This window comes from Olea europaea, chromosome 15 (assembly GCF_002742605.1).
Source record: "Olea europaea var. sylvestris chromosome 15, O_europaea_v1, whole genome shotgun sequence".
NCBI classification, from domain to species: domain Eukaryota; kingdom Viridiplantae; phylum Streptophyta; class Magnoliopsida; order Lamiales; family Oleaceae; genus Olea; species Olea europaea.
The window spans coordinates 1,170,725-1,190,090 of record NC_036251.1 but is presented as its reverse complement, the minus strand read 5'-3'; the positions used below and the strand labels follow the sequence as shown (position 1 = coordinate 1,190,090).

The 19,366-nt window shown below is 32.9% G+C and overlaps 1 pseudogene; it reads right to left on the bottom strand.

The window, feature by feature from the left end:
• The window catches only part of LOC111409773, a 28,490-nt pseudogene extending 10,377 nt beyond the window's left edge, over positions 1-18,113 (bottom strand).
• Between the last annotated feature and the right edge of the window lie 1,253 nt (positions 18,114-19,366).

The following is a 19,366-nucleotide window of genomic DNA, read 5'->3' as shown; positions in this document are numbered from 1 at the left end:
GTTCTCTTAATATATATATATATATATATATTTTTTTTTTTTTTTTTTTTTTTTGCATGTGCATTTTCATTTGTTTTCTTTAGCATGTGCATTTTTATTTTATCTTTGTGTGCTTGACTTTATTTTCTTTTGTGTGTGGGGCTTTCATTTTAGTAAAAATGAAAAAACAAAAAAAAATTTGAAAAATTTGAAAAGACAAAAATAATTGGTTATGGAAATTGCTACAGCATGACACTTTTTTTTTTTTTTTGAACTTGTTGGTTGTGATCATGTATGAGTTAAAATTGATAAGCTATATAATAATTTCCATTATTTATTTAGATCTTTTTGGATTACTTAATATAGGTGTCATCATGTACCATCTGTACTACACATACTATGAATTTGTTAGTGGGACTCTTCCGCATGTGTGAGATTTGGGATGACTGACACATGTTGATAGGGTGACTTTGAATATGAATTGACCAATATTTAATAGACCTAAACTCGGAAATTATCCCCCCCATATTAAAGCTCAATATCTTAATGTTCTTTTTCGGAGCCTATTTAATTAAGCCTGTGGGGTCTCTTAAATCCTGATGCCTTTGGTCAACTGATTTGTGTTAATCGGCCTAAAGCTCGCTACATGGGTTATCTTAGTTGCCTAATGGAGAAAAACCTACACTTAAGATGAAAAATTAATGAGCTGGAAAAATGAGAAAAATGTGAAGAGCTAGTATACTATGAAAGTCTGAAAAATATAAAAGCTCATAGTAAGGGAGAAATAAGTAAAAATAATAAGTATAGGTCATACTACACATTACACGGTTTGACTTTCATTAGTAGGAGAATATACTTATTGGCAGTGATTGGCATGTCCCTTCTCACAAAATTAAGGTTTGGAGTCCTGCTTGCATTGGATTCGTAACACTTTACACACATAAGTCACTTGTACTATTTGCTCCATTCTTGTCTGAACTGAGTATGTGGGGAGGTCTATGAGTTATTTATTTGACCTTTGTATGCTAACAACTACATTTTTTTATTTATTATGTGTTATAGCTCAGATTGTTCTTGATATGATTCCCTTTAGCATTTGTGACAAAAAGGGGAAGAGAAAAGTATAACTGAGGGAGAGAAAAATGAAAATGAGAGCATACACATAGGGAGAGAACGCCTGCATTTGCATGCACATGAGATTTCATTTATTGACATTACTTGCATTGCATTGCTATGTCTAAGGGTTGTTGGGGAGAGACATAAATACATCTACCTACTGCATAAAAACATGAGAGTTTCCAATAAGGAAGATCGTTGCATTGCATTTCATATCACATCGATTTGTCCGAGTTTTGATGTTTAGTGGTGTTTGTGTTTCGGTTGGTGTTTTGATTGACATCAATATCATGTCTCAAACTAGCATGTTGGATTGTGATTAAGTGTTGTAATTGTTATATTTCCTGCATCACGTACTTTTACACTGGGTATGTGAGTTTTTGAATTTTAGGAAACAGGTACGTCAAGGAATGCAAGACTCAGTGATTGAGTTTACTGGGTAGAATAGATCATGTTTAGAGTCCTGACTTATTTTTGTGAAGTCCTGACTTATTGTGTATGGTTTGACACAAAATGCCAAAGAGGGAGTTTGTTAGGTCTAAAAGTGTAATTGGCGATTCTATGGATAAAATGGGCTAAATTGTATAATTGTAAAGTCAGGGACTTAATTGAACATTGGTGTAAAAGTTAGGGACTTAGGGTGCAATTTGTATAGATGAGGCAAATTACTGTTCGAGCCATTGAAGGAGACCAAGATGTCCAAGAAGATCACACAAGATCATCAGAATGCAATTGGAAGTCTAAAGGATATCAAAGAGCCACACAAATTATATTCCGGATTTTTGGTCATAACTTACAACACATTTTTCACATAAATAACATTAGAATTTGGACAAGGCTGTCTCTAAAAGAATTGTAGTCCTTTGAGTTAACTTTCTAACGCAACTTGAATCACCTCAATTGGACATTTTAAGAGAATGTTATAATGAAAATACTTATGACTGCTCACTGTCAATCGCTTCTCGCTAGCATTTCGCTCGAGCGAAAAAAAAAAAAGAATACCTCTCGCTCGAGCGACACTCCTATGTAGAAAAAACCCTATTTCACATTTTTGAAGTGTTTTACTCAGCCCATTCCACCTAGATACATTCAAATATAAATACCCAAACCCTAGGATGAAATTTGAGAGGTTGCTACATTATTCTTTCATTGCAAAAGATATTCACAACATCTTTGAAAAGATCCTAGGTGCAATTAATTGGAGATTCCATCTATGTCATTCTTGTAATTCGGAAACCACTGTTTTGGGGAAAAACATCTCATTTACATAACCCAAAACACCTTGCTTCCTTAATCTATTGAGGAAGGGACTCTCTTATTGAAGGATCGAGAGAGGTGGATTGAGGTGCAGTTACAGGCACAAAAATGGGAGGTTCTTGGTGTTCCACTTGGTGATACAATCAGCTAAGGACCAAGAAGTTGTAATGGACAGTATATTGGGCTCTAGGAGATAGACCAGGAAGTCTAGTAAGAGGCTAGAAGTAGCTACAACAGTAGAACGTGAGATTGGAACAGGGGGTCTGATTGGGTATGGAGTTTTGTATAACTTGTACTTGCTAAATTGGTATAGTGGAGGTAACTGACTTGGTTCCGAAATTTTACACATGTTGGGGTTTCTCTGTCATCATATTGTTTGTTGTTTACTGCTTTTCATAATATACAAACTACGACATTTCAACATAGGTTAATTGACTCGTATGATTAATCACCGAGACAACTAATTAAAATGACTTGTTACTTTAGTTAGATTAATTCCGCACGTAAGGTCAAATTAGTTAAAGTGAAATATAGAATGTAAACTTGTAACGCATAAAATTTGAACTTGACACTGTATCGCATTAGTCGAACTTTCTAGCATATCTAAGAGTTCTAGATGACTTTTCAATCAGAATCGCAATTATGATCGTAATTTAGAAAGCTCTTTTTGGTGCGCACAAAGTTACGTCTTTTGTTCTGTATTTTATTTTGGTGTGATTTTCGGGATTTGCTATTTTTGGTAAAATTTCCATAATTTCGTATTTTCTCAGCCATTTAATCAGGCTTGTGGGTTAATTTTCGTATTCTAGAGTTTTAATAATATTAAGTAAATTTCAGAGAAGTTTCTCTATATTTTGGGTGTTATTCTTTCATTTACTTCTCTGTGAATCGTTTGTTACAACAAACCCATATGATATTTGGTATCCTGCTCGGCGTCCGAAACAAACCAAATTTTGGCATCATCAAATTTACGTCTCACAGGTTGACCTATTAAAAGAATATCCTAACATCGTATAGGGAGCTTGTTGGGGATTGAATTGCATCATACTGGAAAGTGATAAGTCGGATTCCATTTTTATTAACATATCTACCTGAACCCTTGGAAAATTCTCCCTAGAAATCATTAATTACCATATTACTCCATGTCAAAACCTAAGAGGTAGTTGTATGAACCACGTAATACACGAAGATATAAACAGATGTACCCATAACGTTGCGAAAGAAGCTACTTGAATGGCATAAGCTAAAGCAAAGAGCCAAATCTAACAATGATTTTTTAATCATCCTTTCCTTGATTGTCCAATATATGTGTAAGTAGTGCATGTCATTGTAAATTGCACAAGGTAAAACACAAACGGCAAAGCACATCACTGGAAAACAGGAATACTGTATCATGTAATCATGTATGATGATGATACGAGAGCTATTGGAAATAGAGATTACTGAAGAAATATAAATTCAGATTTCAATTACAAACGATTTTTTTTTAATCCCCGGAACATTCAATGTAATTTTCTCATATGGGAAGGGTAAGAAATGTGACTAAGTATCACGATATTTTGGATCATTTTTAATAGACCCGGATCAGAATTTTTAGTTATTTAGTAAGTATAAACGTCAAATCAAAATTTAGTTATGGAATTGAATCGTTCAGTCCCATTCGATTTTGTATTATAATTAAATTTTTTAATATTTAAATCAACACTACATTAATCCAACAAATGATATTTTCAATCTTAACTCTTACAAAATAACACAGTTCAAATTCAAAATAAATAAATAATAAGTTGTCTAATAAGATCCATTCATCAATGCATACAAATTACCAAAAAGTGAATAAAAACGCTCAGATATCGATAATTCTATTCCATTGATTCCTTTTCTTCAAGCCTACAAATCTATATGAAACAGTGAAATATAAATTAAAAGTTATAGAAATAAAATAATGTAATAGGGTACTAGGAAGATCATGATTGGGCCGTGATGTAGACACCATCATCACATTTGATGATGACAGCTAAGTATATACAACTGTCCACAGATTTTCTAGGACTTCATCTGTATTTTCTCGATTTTACAAATTGAAATATTTTAATTTAGATAGTAAGATTGAGAGCAAGTGAGCCTTAGAAAAAAGTTTGAATTTATATGGTAGAAATTTGTTAATATAAAAATGGAAAAAACAAAGAGCTCTGTGGGATATGATGAGTATTAATATGCAGAGCATTGTTGTCATTTTAATCAAGTGGTGTTGGAATCAGGGGCGGAGCCCCATTAGGCCCAGTGCGGTCAGATGCCCGCACTGAACTTTTGGGCTCCATTAGGCCCAAAATTTTTTTTTTTTTTTGTTAAAGCCCTATTACGCTATTTTGCCCAAGCCCCAGCCCATTTGTCTCAGCCCATTACCCGTACCCACTACCCAGACCCGATTTCATTCCAAATTTCCAATCAAACCGTATTCATTCAAATAACAAATCAAAACAAAACCAAACCCTTTTCCCTTCTTCGCCTCTATCTCTGCCGTCGAGTGTCGACCGGCCGCCGAATCGCCGGCTGCACAGCCTGCACTCCAACTCGCCAGACGCCGGCTTCTAGACTGTAGTTCCCGTCCAGTCCACCGCCAAGTGCCAAGTGCCAACTGTAGCGACCTGGGACCGCGAAGAAGAAGTCCGAAACTGGAGAACAGGAGAAGCCCGATTGCTGGAAGCTGCCGGAGCCCAAAAGAACGAAGAAGCTATACAATAAAAAGATAAAGGTGAACTGGCGAAGCCCAACCTGCTGCGAAGTAAGTTTGGAGTTTAATGTGGATTTTCAGTTCCTTGATCAGTTGATTGAAGTTTAATGTGGATTTTCACTATCTATGTGACTATATTTGTCAATTGTCATTACTTTCTTTCTGCTGATTTTTTATTGTGAGAATTGAGAAATGATTCTGTATTATCTGCCCCTGGTTGAGACTTGAGAGGTTATGGCCGGTTTTCATTATTTCATAGCTCTGTTTTAATCTTGATGGGGGTAGAATCGGTAGAAATAGAATGGTAGATTGCTTGGTTTGGTATTGGTAAAATCAAAATGAAGCACTAGCTTATGGGAAATGAAACAATGAATACAATTTGTGGCTTTAATTACTTGCAATGTACAATATGTGCAAGTGTGCAACTGAAAGATATTTATATGTATGCAGTATGTTGATGCTCAACTGAAATTGTGAATTGGATTGTGAAATAGTGTAAAATGTAAATTGCATTGTGAAATTGCGAATTGGAAAGTGAATTGATATTATGAAATTGGATTGATAATGTGAAATTGTGAATTGGATTGTGAAATGTGAATTGCACTTGCGAATTGAAATTTTGAAATTGTGAAGTTATGATCCTTTTTGTTATTATGAATTATTCTCACTCACTTCAAGTAATAATTGGATACCAAATGTTTAAATCCAGATATCAAATGAATAGATACTTTCAACGAAAAAGGAACGTAGATAGTGTTGGTGAGGGGGCATTGAATAATGTGGATGTTGATGAGAGGGTATCGAATAATGTGGAGTTTGATGTCACAAAACTTCCAACTGATCCTGGTCTAAGGATACCCATTTTGGATTACAATGCTAACATCCGAGATGAAGTTCCAAGAGCATATATTTTAAAGGGTCCTTGTCAGCCCCAAGATCATGACTTTCCAAAACGACAATTTGGAGTAACAATTAGACGATTCAATCCTTCGTGGTTTAAAGAGTTCGGTAGTTGGTTGGAGTACAGTGTAGAGAAGGATGCTGCTTATTGTTTGTATTGTTATCTTTTCAGAACAAGTTCTGGAAAGCAAGGTGGAGGTGAGTCTTTTGTTGGCGAAGGTTTTACATATTGGAAAGATTAAAAAAAAGGCTTCATACTCATGTTGGACTTCATGATAGTGCACACAATTAAGCTCGCATTAAGTGTGAAGTGTTGATGAATCAAGAGCAACACATTCAATCAGTTTTCTACAAACAGTCAGAACAAGCAAGAAATGCATATGTCACACGCCTTAATGCATCCATTGATTGTGTTCGAGTTCTTTTGCGACAAGGGCACTCATTTCGAGGTCATGATGAATCTGAGGATTCTTCCAATCCAGGTAACTTCTTAGTGCAATTGCAATTTTTGGCTGCTCATAATGAAGCTATCAATGCTGTCACATTGGGAAATGCTCCTCACAATTGCAAATTGACATCACCTGATGTTCAAAAGGATATAGTAAATGCTTGTGCTATTGAAACGATCAATGTTATTATCAAAGATGTTGGCGACTCACTATTTTCTATTCTAGTTGATGAATCTTGTGATGTGTCAATGAAGGAGCAAATGTCTATTGTTTTACGTTATGTAGACAATAGTGGACATGTCAATGAACGCTTCATAGGGATTGAACATGTTACAAGTACCACAGCTCTATCACTTAAGGCTGCAATTGATAAGGTATTTTCTAGATATAACTTGAGTATGTCTAGATTGAGAGGACAAGGTTATGATGGAGCAAGTAATATGCAAGGTAAGTTTAATGGTCTGAAAACACTCATTTTGAAGGAGAGTCCATATGCCTTTTACATTCACTGTTTTGTTCATTAACTCCAACTTGCGCTTGTGGCTGTGGCAAAGAAGAACATCCCTATTACTAATTTCTTTCGTGTGGTTGGGAATGTGATAAATACTGTTGGAGCATCTTCCAAGCGTTGTGATCTTCTTCGAGAAAAACAATTAGACTTTATTGTTGAGGCATTGGAAAAAGGTGAGATTTTAAGTGGACGGGGACTTAATCAAGAAACAACCCTTCAGCGCTCTGGTGATACACGATGGAGTTCACATTATAATTCTTTGGTCAGCTTGCTTGCCATGTTCTCTTCTGTTTTAGATGTACTTGCAATGATTGTTGAAGATGAATCTTGTTCTTGTGATCAAAGATCTGATGCAACAAATTTATTGGAGTTGATACAAAGATTTGATTTTGCATTTAATCTACAGTTGATGAGAAGTGTGTTGGCGATGTCAAATGAACTGTCAAAGGCATTGCAAATAAAAGATCAAGATATTGTGAATGCAATGCAATTGGTGAGATTGTGCAAACGAAGACTCCAAATAATGAGAGACGAAGGGTGGGACTCCTTTTTTGAAGAAGTATGTTCTTTTTGTCAACAACATTACATTCATGTACCCAATATGGATGATATGTTTGTACGCCTTGCAATTCGTGGTCGCCCTCAGCGTAATTCTCCAGAAATTACAAATTTACATCATTATCGAGTAGATCTATTCTACTCTGTCATCGATTTACAACTTCAAGAATTGAATGATCGTTTCTCGGAGGTAAATACAAAGTTACTCCTTTGTGTAGCTTGTTTATGCCCACAAGATTCATTTTCTTCTTTTGACAAGAAAAGCTTAATTAGACTTGCTGAGCTTTATCCATTAGATTTCTCTGCAGTAGATGTCATTGTACTTAGCGATCAACTTGAGACTTATATTTTGGATATGCGCTCTAACAAAGAGTTTGAAGGGTTGAATGGCCTTGGTGATCTTGCGGAGAAGTTGGTTTTGACAAAGAAAGATAAGGTATATCCATTGGTTTACAGACTTTTGACTTTAGCATTGATTTTACCGGTTGCTACCGCTACTGTGGAGAGAGTTTTTTCTGCAATGAACATCGTAAAGAATAGATTGCGCAATCGGATGGGTGATCAGTGGATGAATGATAGCACTATTGTTTATGTAGAGAGAGATATATTTTTGAAACTCGATAATGAAGTTATTGTACGACGATATCAAAATATGAAAACTCGCAAGGAACAAATTTAATATATAAATTATGTCGTTTTTAGTGTTGTTGTAATATTGTTTTAATTTTTTATCATCATTAAATCTATGACCAAAACCTCGAAGTTCGGCGTCGAAAAATGATGCCCGCACTGAACATAAATCCTGGCTCCGCCCCTGGTTGGAATTGTGGTGGGTAGAAGGCGAGGTCAACTGGCCATTACAGTTGTACTGTCTATGAGGAAAACTCTTCCATATCCTTTTAAATAGTCACATAACAATTGTAAAAGTGTTTAAATTCAAAAGTAGTTGAATACCGTATGAACAAAAGTCAACATATAAAATGTGAGTCCTACGCATTTAGTGGATAAAAGTGCGTGTACATTGTATGTGTACTATTAATGACAGAAACTGGCCAATCTTTTTTAAATAGTCATGTAACACTCATAAAAACACATCTCATTGAAAATTTGATTACCTGTCCGAACAAAAGTTACGTGGGGTTCCATACTTTGGTGTACGACAGATGAGTGTTCGTTATTATTGCACTGTCAATTATTAAAACCAACCAAATTCTTTTTAAATAATAATGTAGATCATTAAAACATGTTTAGGTTGATTTTTTTGAATACCCTGCTAAACAAAAGTTAATTTAAAAGAACTTGGATCCCATAAATGGGATAAACAATAAAAGCGTGTTCATTATAGTTTCACATTCGAAGATACAAATGACAACACTTTTCAAGTAGTCATATAACACTCCAAAAACTGTCTCAATTGAAATTTTTGTAGAACATTAATTTTGTTAATGCATATTCTCTCCCAATAAGTTTTTCAACTTGAACTACGGATGCATAACACATGCGTGTAGTGGTGGAGCCAGACCATTTCTGTTGTGGGATAAAAATTTTAAATGCAATTTAAAAAAAAAATACATAATATTAATGAAATAACTCAATACACACTATAATTGTAGCCCATGGGTTTTCATACTTTATAATTATAAATATTGTCATATATATCATTCACCAAACCATTGATCTCCCATCCGATTATGCACTCGATTCTTGACAATCTTCATTTCTTTGGACTATGTAATACAGTCTAAGAATAGAAAATCACATAGGAGAACTAATGGCAAAACCATAAACACCATTAAAGCCTACACTCTTTACATTGTGCCTAGCCACACTAGGGGGGCACAAATCTAAGAAACCTAAGTTAAATAACAAGCTTTATTCACACTATATAATAACCAAATAGTTGGCTTTCAATAATAGCATACAATAGGTGGTAGAGAAACCGTTTTTATTCAAAACTAAATAGAAGAAGTTCAATGATCGTAACTAATAAGTGTGATTTTCTGCACTTATTTGGTCCATAGTACTAAGCTATGTCATTTTAGTATTGAATTTTACTTTATTCGGTCCTTATTAGTAAGTTTTGCAATTTTGTACAAATTTTTGGATCCAATTTTGCAAATTTGTCCTAGAACTTTACGCAATGTATTTTTTTTAATCTTTTTTGACAATTTCTCATCATGTTGACTTCTCTTCAACTACAATTGAATCTTGGCATTCTTAAATCACCATCTCGCAATCCAACACAACTTTTGAATCATTACATTTTAGTCCCCATAATTTTGATCTCGCCATTTTTCTCTATTTTCCGCTTGTTTTCTCCAATTTTTCATCAAATCATGAGTTTTACCTATTAGACACAATATAACAGAAATTAAACTATATTTCATCAAAAGAACTACAAAATGTCATTATTTAAAGCTCGAATAAGTGTGTAAAATACGCTTATCAAACCTCCAAACTTGAATATTTGTTTGTTCTCAAACAAAATCGTAACCTAACTTAAAATAAACACACAAGCAAAAAAATATATATATAGCTAGCTAACCTGGCGTTTTATCTCCGAATTGAAATCATGATATTAAATCTAAGCACAGCTTCAAGATCACAACAAAGAAATCAAAGACTACTTTTTCAATGCAAAGTTGACACGTGTGTGTGAAGAAATAAGCATAGCATCATGGATTCAAAAGTTTATCCATTCCCGATCCTTGATAGTCAAATATGTTTTTATCCTCACTTGTGAGATTCAAACACCCACAAATTTGTTCTTTTCTTTCTTTTCAAGTGTGTAATCTAAAGTTGATTTTTATATTACCCCCACCTCTCTAATTTAGGAGAATCTCACCAATTGCAGATTAACATGCCAATAGATAAGGATTTTCCTTTAATTTTGATTCCTTAAATCTCTAGGACTTAACTAGGCTAAAAATCCATTTTGAAAAGTCAAATTCCCCTAGATAAGTGTTTGGGATTTAACCAAGGTATTTGTTACGTCTTCTCTTTATGCACCTAGTTTTTCTATATATATATATATTCCTCAATTTTTATTTCAACACTTTTTTCTTTATTCGCAATATTCTCGCATTTGAGCTTTCTAAATGGCCCATTCAACGAACTTTAAATCGATGACTCCCAAGTCAGTTGACTTTAGGGCAATAGGTTTTGACGTTGTTACATGCTTAATGACTCGAGCTATAAATGTTACTAAGAGAAATTTTCAAATAAAATATTTTTTATGCCTTGATTAGTGTAATGTCCCTCATTAAATAACTATCCAAGTAAATCGACTTTTAACATAAGATTTTCACCCACTTTCATCCTATTGACCTTAGAGAATCCACACAAGATTTTAAATTTCACACATGGAATTCCCATTTATCTCAACATCTTTCTACAACAATGAAATCTCCCCAAACTATTCAAAATTTGGTCAAGAATGTAGAATTTAGTGACTTTAGGTTTAACATCTATGATCCACTATTTTAACCGATCCAATTATGAATTCATGTGTTCAATATATATCAACTTTCACATAAAAGAGTAAAATTAACCTAAGCATGCAACCTATTCACCATTCGTAGATCAATTTTTAATTCAATATATTCATCATTACTTGCCAGACCAACTAACTCACACAAGTACACACAAATAAAATATTTTTGGAGTTTTTCAAACATTTCAAATTTTTTTTTTTTTTTGTTCAATATCTAAAGCAATAAAACATGAACAAAGAAAGCTCATGTTTTCACCACCAAACTTAAACTAGACATTATCCTCGATGTCTTAAATTCCAAATCTACATATCCAATAGCTAGCTTTTCCTATTGCTCTCCATTGTCTTCTTGATCATTGTTGGTTTTAGTGTTCTATGACATCATGTTCATGCACAATATGATTAGATAAAACATTTAAGGTTAAATATCTGGAACAAATGTTACTTAACTCAAACATCTAATAAACTAATTAAATCTCGAGAATCTAAGGGAAAAAAGACAAATGGATTATGAGTCCCTAATTAAAACTAATAAATAAACTAAATTATCATATGATTAAAAAGCATAATAAAAAAAATGAAAGAAAAATTTCGTTGCCTCCCAATAAATGCTTTGTTTAATGTCCTAAGCTTGACTATATTGTTTTGACGTCATGGAATTCTGAAGAACACTATTGATGCCTTGCTCAGTTTGCCTCTTTTGACTTTGCCCCACTCTTTGTTGCTCTACAAATTTTAACACTGCTCCCTCCAATGTGATATGATTTGCCTATCTCATCCGATTCCAATTCAACTATATAAACTTGTTCATCCTCATCGAGCTTAATTACAAATTCAATGATAGAGCAATCAATAAAGTTGACAAAATGTGGGTTATCGTCTTTTTCATTAATTGCCTCATCTTTGTTTTGTTCATATGTAATTGAACTTTCATCATTTTTGTTCTCGCCTACTATAATTGATATATCTTCGGGTTAAATAACCGGTTCACAATCTAAATCCACGGGCCATGGAAACTCTTTTCTTTTAAACTTTTTTTAGTAGATTATACCCCGACCTTTTAAATTTCGACTAGAATAGGCCATCTCTCACACATAGTTTGTTTTCATCCAATATGGTAAGATTAGTGTAGTATTTTGTTAGTACGTCCTCGTTCGACATGGAATGACCAAATCCCACGAGTCTGTCAGAAGGGATACACTCACTCACAGGCATGTAGCCTTCAATAGATGTATCAATTGCTTGTTTTTGACATCTTAAATATTATTTAAATTATAGGAGCTTCAGCTGATAGAGTTCGGCGCATGTATTCAAATAGTAGCCAGTATAATGCACCCCATAGCTGAATGCATAATAGATATCTTCTTCCTTATAGTTCATGTCAAGATTATTTATTGCAAAAATCTTTTTAACATGCCAACATCAGAATCCAAATTCACTGCTGAATAGAACTTGGAAAGAATGTCAAACAAGAGAGATCAAGATGGGTAGCCAAAATCAACAAAAAAAATAAAAATAGAATCTAATATAAACTAGTAAACTAAAATTAAATCCATTATTCTCCAACAATGGCGTAAAAAACTCATTTGGACAAAACATGAAAGCGTATAGGATCGTTGTATAAGTAATAAGATTTTATGAGTTAAGAATATTGTTCCCACGAGGAATAAGGTCTAATATGTAGTTCAATACCTACTATTAATTCAAAGTTTGATGACATCAAAAGAAATGTGATTAGTTTGTAATTTATCCTTATTCTACTCTAAGAGAGTGATTAAAAAGTAATTAAATGTAATATAAATGCTTGTATTGGATTCACATATCTCCTATTACCATCAATTTCAATTCTCAATAATTATTCTATTCAATTCATGCATTTTTTACAGCTAATAAAGCTAACATGTTACCTACTCTTTTCTAAGATATACTAACCTATAACTAACACGAGATGATCCTATTCCTAGCTAGTCCGAATTCATATGAAAGTCATTCATATAGTTTAGATTATCAATAAGATTGCATGTGTGAGATATATTATTCCTAATTTTAAATACTCATGTTTATTTTACCGCGTTCTAGACTCATTATGAGTATTTCTATGCTACAAAGAGAAACTAACTACTTAATTGGTGATCAAGCAATAAGTAGTGCAATGGGTTTGTAAAATGAGTCAAATAATAGCACGAAATTCCTAAATTGAAGACTCGAATTAAAATAAATGAAAGCAGGGTTCAAACATTCATCCAATGCACTTGAAAAACCTAGCCAACCATCCTAATTATTAAACTATAAAAGAAATAATGAAAAGACATCACCCGGATCGAGAAATAATGAAGAAAGGTTGATGATTATTCCTTGTTCTTTGCCTCCCGAATACGTAGAATATGTGATTTTGAGGTCAAAGGGATGTTCTCCACATTTTGGATGGCTTTTGGTATTTATAGAGTGTCAAAAAATTGTATATCAAAAGTTTCTAAAACAAGATAAGGAAAAAAAAAAAAAAACTTTTTTCCCTTAATTGAACCTACTTAAGCACGGTTCATTTGGTGCTTAAGCAAGATACACCTGATTCAGCGTTAGGTAGGAATTTATAAGACGTTGCTCACGTAAGGCTTGTAAGCTTATGCTTAAGCATAGTACAAATTTTTGGTACCAAAACTTTTCGCAATACATTTCTTCGACAATTTCTCATCGTGTTGACTTTTGTTTAACTCCAATTGACTCTTGGAATTCTTGAATCACTATCTCACAATCCATCACAACTTTTGAATTATTACATTTTAGTCCTCATAGTTTTGATTTTGCCATTTTTCACTTGTTTTCTCCATTTCTTCATCAAATCATGAGTTTTATCTATTAGTGTAACGACCCAATTATTATTATTATTATTATTATTATTATTATTATTATTATTATTATTATTATTATTATTATTATTATTATTATTATTTATTTTTTCATTTGAATCGCTACCAAAAAAAATCGTTAAATTTTGGACAACGTGGCATGCAACAAAATATATAACTATGAAAAGGTAATTTACTCAAACTTGCAGAAAAAATATATTAATTACTAGAAAGGAAAGACATAATAGTTTTCTACACCACATCTTTAACTTGTACATTAAAAAAAAAAGAGCACATAACTTTAAACTGCCTGAGAGAAAACCTTTTTACACGTGTTAAAATAATTACCATTTAACTTTATATGTATTGTATACATATGCAGTAATGAATACTCTCTCTCTCTCTCTCTCTCTATATATATATATATATATCTATATATATATGACAAAACAACCCCAAGTCAAGGCATGACATACTTTTCTCTTTCTTCAATGTCTGGAAACGGTCCCAAATTGTGAGAATACATTCAAAACCAAAAGTTGCCTTATTTTATTAAGGAAAATTTGCACACTACATCTAGTCTTGTCAAACATTTATTGCCTAATACAAATTAATTACTGGAAAGGTAGATTTAATGGTTGAAAATTTTGATAAAATAAATAAATAAATGGATACGAGTATATAACCAATTCCACCACATTCTGCAATAATCATACATGCACATATTTCCTTTTATCCTATATAATTAATTCTAAATAAAAATTTTCTTTCATTAATATAAGATAGCACTAAAGGAAAATCAAATAATTCGATTCAAACTTTTAAATAACAGTACAATTTAAAAAAATATCCATAAATGATAATTTAGTGTTAAAATAAATGTCTATGGCATAGAAATAAAATAACTTGCTAAACTTCTAGATTTTCGTCCAGCAAGACGAGACACAACCACACCATCGAACCCCCGCACTCCGACATGACCCAATCTAACCAGTGAGGTATAGGGAAAATGATGAGTACATGGAAATACTCAGAAGGATATAAAATTTTAATGGTGCGATTCTGAATAATAATTTTAAATATATGTATCAGAAAATCATACCATCTCATATCTTTAAAATCCAATAAGAGTTCATATCATTTTACTCCAATGGCCAATCATTCATACCATAGTATTTCATATCATAACTTTAACTTTTATGAGTACAAAATCCATCAACATGTAAAAAAAACAATTAAATGGGACATAAAACACTGCATCTCGATATCCTACCTTGTTAAACTACTTTAATTTTTGGAAGATAAAACAAGAGTCACGTTCCCTTCTCGCTGCTTCAAGGATTTATATTATTTGAAATTTATTTCCTATTTTAAATTTCAATACCACATGTATAAGTATCTATAAATTTTTAGGGTAAAAGGTAAGAATCCTTTTACACTGCATAAAGTATGATGTATGTAATTTACCTCTGATTCCAACACTCACTACAACAAAATGGACTTTTTACGGCGTGTGATCGCACGCCATATAAAGGAACGTCATAAATAGGAAGATTTTTTTACAGCGTGCAAAGAACGCCGTAAAAGATCGCCGTTAATAGCTTTTTACGGCGTACACGGGCACACCGTAAAAGCTCACTCTATTTATCGCGTTCGTGTGCACGCCGTAAAAAGTGTAAACTCACCTTTTATGGCATGCACATGCACGCTGTAAATGTCAATTTAGTTTTTTAAAAATATTTGTCTATTTGGTAACCAACAAATCCATAATAATTACAAAACAAAAAAGATACACATTAATCATATATAAACAGATTTTATATATGTTTGATAAACAAAAATAATGAATATGGTTCAATACAATATGCCAAAATGTAGAGTTCATCTAAATAATTCTAACATCATTAACCTACTCAAAAAGTTTATTGATATATTGTTCACACAAAAAAGTGCAAGAGCATTCAAAAATACCGAGATGACAAGCAAATGCATACCATCAAGTAACATGACAAACTTTGAAATGCGAACATTAACTTACTGAGATTTGCCGCTTTTATAAATTTGGTGAGTTCACGAACAGCTGAAGGACAACTAGAACCTCTTTCATGTCATCAAAGCTAACTTGATACAATTCTATGAACTTTAATTGGTGATATGTAATTGGAATACATCCTTCATGACTACCGATACTCAAATAATGAAACACGAGAGGTTAATGAGTTCAAGACAAAAAATTATTTTCAACTTTTAAAATAGCTATGTGTAATCAAGAAAATCCCAAGTAGTTTCTACACAGAGGTAAAAGATAACCATATCTAGTTATTAAGCTTAAAAGTAAGTGGAGATGGATACCTTTGTGAAGTATATATGTCCAATAAGCTTCTCAAGCTGGGGAACACCATCGAGAAACTTGTTGAAATTGTAGCTTGAGCTTTGTTCGAAATGCTCTGCTATGTCATCAGTCATATACATAGCAACAGATATGAATACCAAAAGTGGAGTGTTCACAAGACAGATATCCTTAAATTCACTTTCCAAAATCAAGTACTTGAGATTTGAAGTACTGACAGTCAATTCTAAACTATCGAAGTACGATAATGTTAGACTCTCAAGAAGAGGACAGCTTGCAATGGGGCATTCAATATCATCTGGGGAAATCAAAACTTATTGAAGATTGAGGTACTTCAAGTGAAAGAAACCTTTAAAAGAAGGTGGAGGGTCCAATTCACAACGAACAAGCTCCAAATGAGTCAAATTTTTACAAGAGAAAAGAGAAGATGGTGCCCTAAACCACTCACCTTCTCCTAATTTAAGAACCAACTCGTTAATATCTTTTCTGCGAAAGGAAAAGTAGCCACTGATCTATATCATATGAGCATTGCAAGTACGAGGTCGATAGAGAAAACTTGTGAATCGGTCCATCATGAAGAAATAAACACCAAGTAATAAAATTAGAAAGATTGTTCTCAACAATTGCTCTGTCATTACAAAGGGTCACACAGTTGTCATCAAATGCAAGCTGCGTTAGTGTGGCCCATTTGTACCTCCATTTGCTTGATAAAATGCTAGTTCTCATGACATCCCTTATTGGAAGCTTTATGAGGATGGTTTCTATAATGCTTTGAGGCAAATCACGAATCAAATCTTGCTCAAAATCCATTCTCATTATTCAACAGAATAAATCCAAGCTATGAATTGTGAAGAGAATAACTATCCTGCAAACAAGAAATTATAATTCATATCCATTATGCTCATTTTTCAATATAACTCATGAAAGTTCCCCTCTACCACCCTATATTAGACAACAATTTTGTCGAGAAATTCACACTTGAACTTTCAACTTTCATCATAAAAAGGCTCCACTTCTTGGTGCCTGTGATAATCAAAGATTATATATCCCTGCCAATCTAAACTATGATTATTCATTGATTTATATTATTTAGGATAAATATCAAACATGTGATATTCTAATTACGCTAATTTTCCTCAACCTCCTCACTGACCCAATATACTAATCACGGCTTTCTTGCACTATTGGCTTACAATTTTCCAATGAATCAAAGTAATTTTTTCAAAATCTAATAAAACCCATTAAAATAATAGCAATATTAAAAGATTAAGAAAAATAAAAAAAAATAAAAAGGGGATCTTGACAAGACGATTGAAATTGATGAGAGATTGGAACAGAAAGCATTCTAATTTTCAATATAGAAACTAAAGAAAAATTGTAAATTACAGAAAAAACTAGGAATCACTAGAGATTAGATGGAGTGTATGACAAGAAAAAAACTAAAGAAAAATTGTAATTTAAGAGATTTCACAACCTTGAGTGCAATTAATTGTGTCCAAGAAAAAAATACCGATCAAAATCAGGGGGCTATCCTTCTTCTTCTGCATTTCTGCTGTGCCACCGTGCCGGTGCTGGCATCGCGAATCGAAGGTCAAGGAAACTCAGCCCTCAGGGTCCCACAATCTCAGGTCATAGTCTACTACCGATTGCTTCAAGGCTCTATTTCAAAGCCTGAAGGTGCTGCTGCTGTGTGAATCGTGACCTACGTCTAGGGCTGTTGCGATTGAGAAGTTCAACGTCGGAGACGGCAGATAAACGACGGAGACTTGGAGGCGGTTGATGACCGATTGAAGGTGGAATTTTGGGAGAAAATGGCATGAACACACCGGGAATGACTGGCCCTATTTCGTAAAACAAATGAGATGGAAAATAATTGGGACAAGACGAAAAGAAGGGAAAGAAAAGTGGGAAAAAAAGGCGCTTACGGCATACATATGCACGCCATAAAAATGTAAATTTTTGACAAACACGGCGTACATATGCACGTCGTAATAAGTCCATTTTTTTTAACCAAACACGGGATGCCTCTAAAGAACGTCGTAAATAATCACATTTTACGGCGTGCACAAATGCACGCCATAAATATGTCAAGTTATTGATTTTTAACGGCATAAAAAAAGCACGCACCGTAAATAGTCTTCTTTCATGTCATGCTATAAATGCACGTCATAAATGTATGCCGTAAAAACCCACTTTTGTTGTAGTGACTTTTCTCTCTTTACAGTCGTGTACTTATGCATATCTTCTTTTTTTATATACATATATAAATATTTCACCCCATGTTCTAGTCTAACAAAGTGGGTGTGTAGTTGGGAAAATGTGTATGATGCCACAATTTTGATTAAATGGTGTATCCATCTTTATCTCTTGAAACAAAAAATAAACGACTTTATCCCTATTGTGGCATGTGACCAAAACCAAAAAAAAAATCCATTACATATATATAAATATGTATTTGACCGTTCACACCATGAAAGTGACCCTCCATTTCCTTTTATATCCCTACTATATAAAAAGGAAAATGTGAGGTTACTGTAGAAATCAACAGTGACTTATGCCATTTTGTCTCACTGTAGTATTTTTTTTTTAAAGTGGGTGAGCAAAAATGACGTCGTTTGTCTTTGCTTATTTATTCCATGTAACCCTAATTCTTTCGTATAAATATGAAAATACGATTCTTAAGAAAACATACAAGTTTATTAGCTAAATTCTATTTTTCTCTCTTTTATCTTTAATTTATAATTATATCAAAATCAAAGTAAATTAATTAAAAAGTAATCATTTTTGGCTATGTTTTGAGCCACATTTTTAAAAATATATATATATATATATATATATATTATTACACAGTAAAAATGGCAATCTCAACTTACTGCAACACGCAACTTTCCATACCTTCCACCATTAGCTTAAAATTTAAAGTAATATTTAGATATATTTAATTTTTTTAAATTAAATATTAATAAAAAGATTTCTATGAAATTAAATATCGTTTGGAATTATTAAAAAATGAAAATACTATTAATAAAACAGAAAATATTTTTATAATGTAAAATGTTACTTGTAAGTAAAAAAATTGAAGAGAAAAGAATTGAAAAGATTGAAAAATAAAATTATTTATAATGTAGAGAGAAACAAAAAAAAAATAAAAATCAATGCACGGAGACTTTAAT